This window comes from Sesamum indicum, linkage group LG11, assembly GCF_000512975.1.
Source record: "Sesamum indicum cultivar Zhongzhi No. 13 linkage group LG11, S_indicum_v1.0, whole genome shotgun sequence".
Taxonomy (NCBI): Eukaryota; Viridiplantae; Streptophyta; class Magnoliopsida; order Lamiales; family Pedaliaceae; genus Sesamum; species Sesamum indicum.
This window is the reverse complement of record NC_026155.1, coordinates 3,734,837-3,745,787: the sequence shown is the minus strand read 5'-3', so window position 1 is coordinate 3,745,787 and position 10,951 is coordinate 3,734,837. Positions and strand designations below refer to the sequence as shown.

Below are 10,951 nucleotides of genomic sequence, written 5' to 3'. Positions count from 1 at the left end.
TTGTGGTTTCAATTGGGTCTTCTCTGGTATTAGAGAAGGGTATTCTAATTTGAAGATCTGGGCTGTTGGTTTTGCTAAAGGACTTACCTTTAGCTTTGATTCTTCAGTCGATTTTGACATCCCTGCAAAAATTATCCTACAATAGATAATATTTTCTTTTTTATTGTAGGATAATTTTTTTGACAAGAAAATTTTTGCAGGGATGTGAAAATCGACTGAAGAATCAAAACTAAAGGTAAGTCCTTTGGCAAAACCAACAGCCCAGATCCTCAAATTAGAACACCCTTCTCTAGTACCAGAGAAGACCCAATTGAAACCACAAAATCTTCAAATTTTGAAGCCACAAAGTCCACAGAATCCAAAACCATTATGGATCCTACCCCCATTTCTCTGACAAAAAACACAAAGTCTCACTCATACAAGTTCAAAAACACCACCATTACCACAAACTATCATCCAAATTACCAACAGATTTACCCCGTTGGGGAAACCAATTCCTCTTGCCCCTTCCAAACTAACTCAAACTTCTAAAAACATAGCAGGGACTTCTACTGCAAGACCTACCAGTTCCCAATCCAATTCACCAATTTCTCCATATTTTGAGAAAGCAGATTTTCACCTCGATTGTATAATTGAGGATGAATGGATAAATAAACAAACTCAAGACAATCCAGTTCTAATGGGCAACAATGGTTCTTGATGAAAACCATAACAGGATTTACGAAGATCTTCAAAAGACCCAACAATTCTATGAAGACATTCCTGTCTCAACAAGATCTATTTTTAGCCCAAATATGCCCACCAAAGGAGCCCAGCCAACTCCTCACAAATTGGCTACAGAAAAATTTTCATAAAGTCCATTCTTTCTTTGTCCGACTGGGGAAAAAGTCCCTATGACCTCAAAAATATTCCAAACAAAAAATATTGATTGATTTCATATCGGGATTACATCAAAGCCTTTCAACATTTCCTTCTTAAACAAAATGAGAAAAATACTATGTCTTTTTATTTCCTTTTTAACACCAAAATTTCTCAAGAAAAAGTTCCAAATTGGTTCGTCAGATGGTGATATTATTTTGGTCTGGAACCACAAATTCTTCCAAAATCGGTCCAAGAAGCATTCAAATTCTTTACAGAAAATCTCAGGATCAATATGTTTCAACGACAACAACTGCCCAATTTACTCAAATTCTACATCCAATTTAATTTAACCTGGATTCTGAAAATCAAACCTCAGTTCAAACCCATCCAAATTGACGATGACACAGTCATATTCTCCCTGGGAAAGAAATAGTTTAAATGGTGGGACAAAATGAATACAGAAACTTTTGAACAAACATCAATTTTGGAGTGGTTCAAACAAAATCCCACAATGTGCAAGGCATTAAGAATTCTTGGCAAAGAAATTAATTCAGAGCAAGAATAATTTCTATTAAAAAATAATAATTTATCAGTAAGAATTGCCGAAGCAACAACTACGGAAAAAATGCAAAAAATTCTTGAAGAAATACAAAGTGACAAAGAAGACGAGGCATCTCCAATTCATCTTGGAGACGAGAATGAAGAGGATTGTTTTGGTATTTTTAGTCCAACTCCATAAATTTTAGTTTGATATAACAAATTTTATTGTTGTAACAAATTCCATACAAATTGAAGATGATGTAATAATGATGTCAAAAAAAATCAAAAATCAAAAATTCAAAAATTCATTTCAGCTTTTGCAAACCACTTGCTGCATTATGGAGATTTGATGGACAGCCACAATCAGCAAATAATTCAAATGCATGATGAAGATCAACCATTTCTATAAATAGAGGCATTTGTAGGAGAGAAAAATACAACTTAGTTTGAGAGCTTTTCTCACGCACACTCACTAACATTTGCTTCTTCCAAGTTCTTTTTCTTGTTCTTCATCTCTTCTTCCAAGTTCTTTCTCATTCCTCTTGTATTTCATCAGTTCTTTCATATTACAAAAGTAGGATGTCTTGGATAATTAATATCTTTGTACATCTAATTGTTCTCTAAATTCTTTGTATACAAATTCTCGAAAATTCAAGTAAATTTTCTTCCACTCATAATTATCTTTAATTTCTGCTTCATTAAATATCCTTATTATAATTTCTATAATCTTTATATAATTTATTTATTTTATATAATGATTGTCATATTCATTCTTTTAGATCTTTATATTTCCTTACATGATCTCAAATATGGTTGTTATATTCAAATTATTCTTGATTTGTAATATCCTGATACTGAATGGTATCAGAGCCATGCAAAGTATGAAGATCTAATATTATGAATTGATTGTCATAGTCATTCTCTTATATCTTCGTGTTGCCATTCAACAATCGTTTCTGAATTATATTTTTAGAGAGCTCCCATGTATTTGGGTAGCTTTCGAACTGAACTATCTCATGTGCCGTAAACTATTTTACGTGTCATCTTCAAACTGAAACATGCTTTTTGCTATGATATATTGTACCATATATGGTCTTTCACAATTTGGATAACATGTTTTACTCTGTACGGGGGGTGCATTTCACAAGTCCTAAAAGCAAAGAAGGAACATAAATCCTATCTAAATTATCATCTTCGAAGGACATTTCATTCAATATACATATATGGTCCTCCCATATTTTAATATTATCCACCTTTCAATTTTTTGTTTTAAAATCCCTCACAACTCCCATCTACACCACATATTTGAAAAAAAATAAATATGAATCAGTCGGCTAATTTTGTATGATTATACTTATACAAATATATATATATACCTAGGTTGCGCTGCTTACAGTATACTTTCCACTTAACCTTTAAACTCTAAGCTACCCAATACTCGCGACGTGCATACCATATCGAGTGATCTTTCACAGCCTCGATTAAAGCTTTTTTATTTTTCAAAAGCATTCTCACATCAAGTCTGCCTTCATTTTTATCATAAAGTTTTGCATGCCTCATAACACTCCCCATGACATCGCCGTCCAGTACGGCCGTGCTGTTGCATTGCTCCTATTGGGGGATGATGTGCCCAGAATTATCAGGTAACCTGATCTCATTACTATATTTTTCAAAATTAAAAAATATTGAAACGGCCAGGAACTATAATTGTGGAGTGTTGTACTATCATTTTTATATCGTGAATTATGCAATGTCAGCACAAAAGACAAAATTGCAATTGGTGGCACGCTACAATTATTACAGGAAAAATTTACGTAATAACTCATACACAATTTTTTGTATGAATATTAATTATTAACATATATTTGTATTATTCGTACAGATTTGAGCATAGTCACAAATCACTCCACTTGCCCTGGACTTGGTGCAGAACGACTATTTACGAGCCAAGTCCAAATAGACTACAATCACTCGCTCCCAAAAGCACCATATGGTGTTATTTGAAATTGTCAGCACACGTTCACCCGAATAGTACTTACAGGATACTGTTCGGGTGATAAAAGATATACTGAATGAGATGCAGGCGGATCAGGTAACTTATTTTTAATATTATAAATAGATTTATACCATGAATTAAATGCATATTAATTTACTTATTTTTATTTATTACAGTTCATCAGTCAGCCGTATGACATGACTCGAATGTCATTATAGCTTACGCCGCTGATTTGAACCCCCAATTATGGAGGTCATCATATCCATTGGTATTCTACGCAATAGTTGCAATGCATCGTCCCGAACAGGTTCTTCGTCAATTCGGGATGAGGCAAAATATTTCAAAAGCAATGGATACCCGGGATATGAACTTCCATCAGATCTCCCATAAAAATCACACGGGCACAGATTGGCACATGCACCACATACAATACATTACTAGGTGGCAAAGACGACATGGCACAATAGTACAAAGGCCGCCCATTTTCAATAGAAGAGAACCAGAATGAGATTATTCGGAATGGTACTACAATATAACAAGAAATTTCGTGTCGTCATCTACTGATAGACGTGTGGAAAGTGGGTACCAACCTATAGAAGCACCTATGTTGAAATGCATCTCATGATGATAGATGGCGATGCGGAATTCTAACAACTATGTTGAAATGCATAAATAAAGTATTGAAAGAGGCTCGTCGCCTACCATTGACAGCAATTGCTGAGATGACGTTTCAGCGAACTGTCAACTATTTTCATTGGAGGTTAGCGAAAAATATTTTAGTATTGGCCAACAACCAACTATGGACAGATTTTGCACACAAGATTTACACACGTTGGCACCAAAATTCTATTAAGCATACCGTCACTAAATACAATCAATTCCAACAATCCACATCGATTGTTACAAGACGTCACAGTGGATATGGACTCAATACCCTTGTCAAAATTGAGAACCGAGAATATTCTTATGGCAAGTGGACTCAATTTGGTATTCCTTGCAGTCACGCTCATAAGGTATGCACTGCACACATGATTAATGTTGCATCAATGGTGAAGAATTATTACAATATAATGGCTTTTAAGAATACATATTCAAAGTCATTTGAACCTCTACATTCCGAAGATAATTGGGATGCACCGAGATTTGAATTGGTCCACGACACTACTATTCGCATTTCTTCTTGCCTAGTCGAAATCAAACATCACGTATTCACAACGACATGGATTAACGCGTACAAGTCAACAAACCAAAAAAAAAATTCTTCTACACTATCAGATGTGTAGTACCAGGTTATCAAGAATAATTATATATTTCATTATATTTTTTACAATTGCACAAAAAAATATAAGCTATTATGTTTGTACACATTATAATTTTTTAAATTAATATAATTTTAATATCATGAGTTTTTAGACTTTAATATGTTGTTAAAAATTAATTTTATATAATTAATTTATGCAAAATTTAATCAAACAAAAAAAAGATTGGCTAAGTCATGATTTCAAATCACGACTTGGTGTCGTGATCTGTAATCCCAACACCAAGTCGTCGCGACTTGGCTTTTTCTTAAAAAAACATTGATCTTTTGACCAAATCACGACTCAACATATTAATATTAATATATTATAAAAAATTATATTAATATAATTTTTTTTGTAATAAAAAAATAAATAAACCCCTACTTATACCAAGGAGAAATTATTAAAAAAATGTCAAAATTAACAAGATAAAATGAAATGTAGATTTTTAAAATTTTGAGTGGCACCGCGTTCTTAAAATGCAGTGCCACAATTTTCCTAAACAATAAAAATTAATCAATCACCCCAATTTTGGATTGCAGTGACTGAATTTGTAAAAAAAAAAATCAATTTTAATTAGTCAACATGTTTACTCACCACGAGGCCTTAATTTTACAATAAAAAAAAAAGTGAAAGACTGCCACAGAATTTAAAAAAAAAATCTATGGTCAAAGTAGCCCGCAAAATGCAGGTTGCTCTGTGGTAGACACTACGCCAACGCTGGTTTAATTGCTGGTGGCGTAGTGTCACTTTTGCCCGTGAATTGCAGCTCACTTAAATAATTCACACCTCACTCAAAAGAAGTATGAAAATTTTCATTTCAAAGGTGCAACTCACACCTTTCAACCAAGAGAGTAGAAGAAAAAATTCAAGAGTGTAAAATTTTGTAGAGAGTAGAAGAAGAACAAAAATTTTTGAGTGATTATGGCTAATTTTTGTCCTATTGATACAAGTATATTGTATGGCCAGTTAAATCATTAGTCGAAAAATGTGTTCGAAGCTCCGAATATAACTTTATGCATACGACGCGGTGACATATCTTTTCTTCACGTCCTTCAACTAGTTCCACGTCACACAATCGTGTTTTGCAAGTGCTCCAGAATATCAAGGTTCTAGATGTTTTACAGTGTGGGCATATTGATATTGCCACCCACCTAATAACTACATTAGTCGAGAAATTGCGTCTTTCATTTATCGATTGGCGAGGCAACTGTAACACTGCAGGATATCGCTATCATCTAGACACTCTCAGTGGAAGGTAATCTTATTATCGGGATAGATACAAGGTATAGTAATCAACAGTGGCAAAATTATTGTATCAATGATTGGGTTTTATGCATATGAAAATGCTTTCAGATGGTCCAAAATAAAACTGACAACATTAATATTTACTTAAAAATACATGAGATGAAGATAGCCCGTTCTAGGTTGTATTACAAGAGGCACGTATATGTACCATGTGCATCATAAATAGGGTATTGTATCCTGATGCTACGGGAAATAGCGTATTGCTGTTGTATCTACGACATATGAAAAACATACATGAGGAAAAATACCTTAATCTATGTATTGTATCTACGACGTATGGAGGACATTCATGAGGAAGGTACCTCAAAGTGGGTAACAGCAGTGTTGGCGTATCTATATCGAGAGTTGTGTACGGCACCACAGCGAGGGAAAACTAATATTGGCGGTGTCATGCAATTGCTACAAATATGGCATGGTCCTACATCATAACACTTGCACCCATTCCCTCGAATGATACTACAAATCTAGTATCAACCATAATGGACCCAAAAAAACATCCTACCTATCCCTCCATATGTTACACGATATGAAAATTTTTATTTATTTATATAGTTCTAAAGAAATTTTGATTTCAATTATTTCTCTAAATTTTATTTTTAAGTAGTCGTATCATATATCTCACACGCATACGGCGCACAATGCTCTAGCATAATAAGGAACATGTTGGATCATGTGCAATTAAATGAGGTACACCATTGTGATTATTTTTTACTTATAGTATATTTTTATGAAATTTTCTCAAAAAATATTGATTACGTGGTATGATATTGTAGTTTATTTGGACTCCGTATAATGATATACACCCGATGTAGCTGCATTGCCACTTTGTGCAACTCACACACCGTGGAATATATGCTGCCCATTGATTAATTATTCACTGGTAAAGATGCATTACTTAGAGATGGTTCTCCGCCTATTTGGCTATGTACAAGACATCCCCGAAACCCACTAGAAAGTGAGCGCCATTTGCACACAATAGACAGGGAGGCGTCAAGACTTAGACTAGACAACATTTCACTCGGACTATGTTGCAAAATGGAACAATGTGCAATCACTGGGGGGCATTACTAGAGTTGTGGTCATTGGGCGTGTTCAACTCATTGCCTTCGAATGTCAGTGATGATGCAACATAGTGTCTTCGTACTTTCGAATTCACATTATGTGTATAATCATCATTAACAAATGGCATGTATGGAGCATTTGGATTGAAAACAGTAAATAGACCTGCTTCTGGGTAAATACGTGATGGTCTAGCCTCTATGTAAACAGTAGATGGCCCAACCTCTACGTAAACACTTCATCGGTCAACCTTTGTCAATGCACTACCACAAGTTATATCAGCCAATCCGACTCGAACACTCGGATACCGTGCATTGGAAAAATTCATAATTTCACATCCTATCGCACGAGCTTGCGTTTGAGTTTCTCTCAATGACTGCTGATCATCTCCGAAATTTTCACAGTCTATCACTAGTTGCTCCATTCTGTTATACTGGTAAAAAAATTGTATTCCGACGTAAACATTATGCTAAAATAACTTAACAATAAAAAATACAAAGTGCTTAACACATATTCACAATCGCGGGTGTGAATTGATCAATAGCCCGACGTGTTCGTTGACACTATATTATGTGAAATTTGGACTGGAGTGATTTGGTGATGCTAGTTCATAGCTAGGAAAGGTATCACGACCGCCTCTAATAACGGTTCCAGCTTAAGTCTTGACGTCCCCGCCTATCTATTGTGTGCAAACGACGTTCACTTACCAATGGGGTAGGGGGATGTCTTGCACATATTCAAATAGGCGGAAAACCCTCTCCGAATGATGCATCTCCACCAACAAATTATTAATCAATGGACAGCATATATTCTACGGTGTGCCAGTATAAAGCGGCAATGCAACCACATCGAGTGCATTACTATCATACGAAATCCAAATAAACTACAATATCATACAACATAATCAATATTTTTTGAAAAAAATTCATAAAAATACACTATACGTAAAAAATAATCACAGCGATGTACCTCATTTGATTACATACGATCCAACATGTTCCTTATTATAGGTAGAGCATTGTGCGCCGTAGTGTACGAAATATATGATACGACCACCTAAAATTAAAATTTAAAAAAATAATCAAAATCAAAATTCTTTATAACTATATAAATAAATAAAAATATTCATACCGTACAGCATATGAAGGGATAGGTAGAATGTTTTCAGGATCCATTATGGTTGACACTAAATTTGCAGTATCATTCAAAGGAATGGATGCAAGTGTTATGATGCGAGACCATACCCATATTTGTAATAACTGAATGGCACCATCAATATTAATTTTTCCTCGCTGTGTTGCCGTACACAGATGTACCATTTGTGGGAACATGAAAAGATGAAGAAGATGGGCTGATGAGAAGACGCAGACGCAGTAGATGGAGATTGGAGAGTGTGTATAACTGTAATTGGTATTTGACTCTTGGGATCATCAATATCGATTATCCACACGTCTTCTCCCATTCAGGAAACCCTAACAATCCCTTAAATAAAAAATGAGCCTCCATTTTATAAAATAGGGACAACACAACTATACTTTTTTCTAAAAAAAATTAATATAATTATATATAAATCAGTGTAGGTGGAACAAATTTTTTCTGACTTAACTACCCTTATTACGGTGAATATATATCTCCTTACATGTATTAACGCGTGACGATGTGTGAGGGTAGATTGGTCATAAATTTGACCTGCAATAACTCAATAATAAGTCGATCAGGAGTTTATATAAATTTTTTTGTTAATATCAGCAAATTCGATGAATTTTGACTAACAGAATGACTCATTTGTTAAATGGAAGCAAACCTCAAAAGTGTTAGATGTAATTTTTCAATCAAACTTTAGGAGAGCAGAGAGTAATTATCTCTACAAAATAAATATAATAAAAAGAATATCCCAAGGGTGCTCTCTCGCGTAACTCTGTCAACTCAACTGTAAAATCGGATTTACGATTAGACTTCAGTATAAATATTTTTTTCTGGGATTAGGTTTGATCAAATTAAACTAGTCACAAGGTAAGTATATCACACTTGTTATATAATTATTTACTTTTTTAAATTATACATCAATCAAATGATAAATATATTATACTTATAATGTGATTAATTCAGAAGTGAAGGAGTTAAGTGGGAGGTACAATTTCGCCAAACGTTTGTCTTGCTTTTATGTGAATGGAATCTTTATTACCACATGCTGATTATGTGAATGTGAATTCAAAGGTGGTAATAGTTTAATGTGAAAGGGGGGACCAATAATAATCTTTTTGTTTGGTCAAGCATTACAACTCGTGACTTACGTTCCTTTTACCAAATCACACATCTTTTCTTATTATTTTATCTTTATTTATATATATAAAAAAAAATCATTTACACTCACAAACGAATTAATGGCATTGCTCCATCAATTTTTAAATATAGTAATTATACCTCTAATTAGATGATTTTAAAAGTTAATTGACATTTTATTTTCTTTTTTTTTTTATAAAAGTGATTCCACATTATTTGAACACTACACCAATTCTTTTATTTTGTTCATAATACCTTAAGTTTGGTTGGCTTCTTTGACCATAGATTTTTTTTTTTTTTAATTCTATCACTTTTTTTTATTATAAATTAAGTCACCACGGTGTGTAATCGCGGTGACTAATTAAAATTGATTTTTTTTATACAAAATCAATCACCCTGATCCAAAATCTCGATGACTAATAAAAAAATTTCTTCAGAAAAATCGTCGCACCGCATTTTTAAAACACGGTGCCACTCAAAATTTTGAAGATCTACATTTCACTGCATTTCTTTAATTTTTTTTTTAATAATTTCTCCTGCATTCATATTCTGATGTCCTTCCGGGGCTTCGTTCCTCCTTAATTATAGTTGATGTATAGTGGTCTGGGACTTCATTCCACAAGTTAATAGTAATTTTCAACGCTAGTTTGAATAGAATAGATTTCGTTGTCGAGAAAAATATTCTAGAAAATTACTTTGAGTCTATCTCAAGCACAAATTTCTCCGTACAAGTAAAGTAACTTTTTTCCCAGACATATATTCAATAAGTAAAAACTACTTTATCAACATTTGCTAGAGAGATGCATCTACCCCTCTTAACTAAAGAATGAAAAAATTAAAAAGGGCAATAATCTAGTCACCGACTCACTGTACCATATTGATTCAGCAGAACCATGCAAGACAACAACTAACGGATCAGAAGGGGAAAAAAACCCAAAAAACAGCAAGCAGTTCGCAGACAACCAGGCAATACAACGAGGAAAAGAAAAAGAAAAAACCTCACCAGAGAGGCGCTCGCGAGGATTCTGTAGAGCGTCGCGCAAAAACTGATCCACTGTGTTAACCAAATCATCTGACTTAACCGAACACGAATTCAAACTAAAGCCCGAACCTGAATCCTCGGCTCTCTCTTCCTGCTTATTACAGCTAACATCGGAATCCTTTCGAGGAAAGCATGAGTCGGCGCATGCTAGCGTCGACATCAGCAACCTCCCACGACTCGGGACCCTCGTCCGCTGCTGCCGACGATGCCGTTGCAGAGCCCTCCATGAACGCTTCGTGTAATCTCGTCCGATTAAAACGTAGCGAGTCCTCAGAGCTCACTTCTATAACAGCAAATCATCAAATCCAGTTGAAATCCGAGGCAGCATGAGACTCCGATTCGGACACCCAAACGAAATTCATCCATTTCAGCCGCTGAATTTAGGGGAAAACTGAATTCGTGATTAGAGTTTCAAGAGAGAGAGAAGAGAAAATACGAGGGAAGAGGATAGGGTTTGACGACTGTTTTTATGCCCTTTTTTTCCCTTCTTTATCCCCTTTTGCTTTTGCCTCGGGGGTACGGGGGGTGTTGACACGTGCGTGTCACGTGACATCCGTGGCAGTG

At 34.7% G+C, this 10,951-nt stretch overlaps 1 long non-coding RNA gene across 1 annotated transcript; it reads right to left on the bottom strand.

The window, feature by feature from the left end:
* LOC110012810 lies at window positions 2,273-10,951 on the bottom strand. The gene is made up of 3 exons (XR_002288009.1): window positions 10,349-10,951; window positions 4,505-4,581; window positions 2,273-4,417 (listed from the first exon to the last, which is right to left on the bottom strand). It is a non-coding gene; the product is annotated as an uncharacterized LOC110012810 (long non-coding RNA).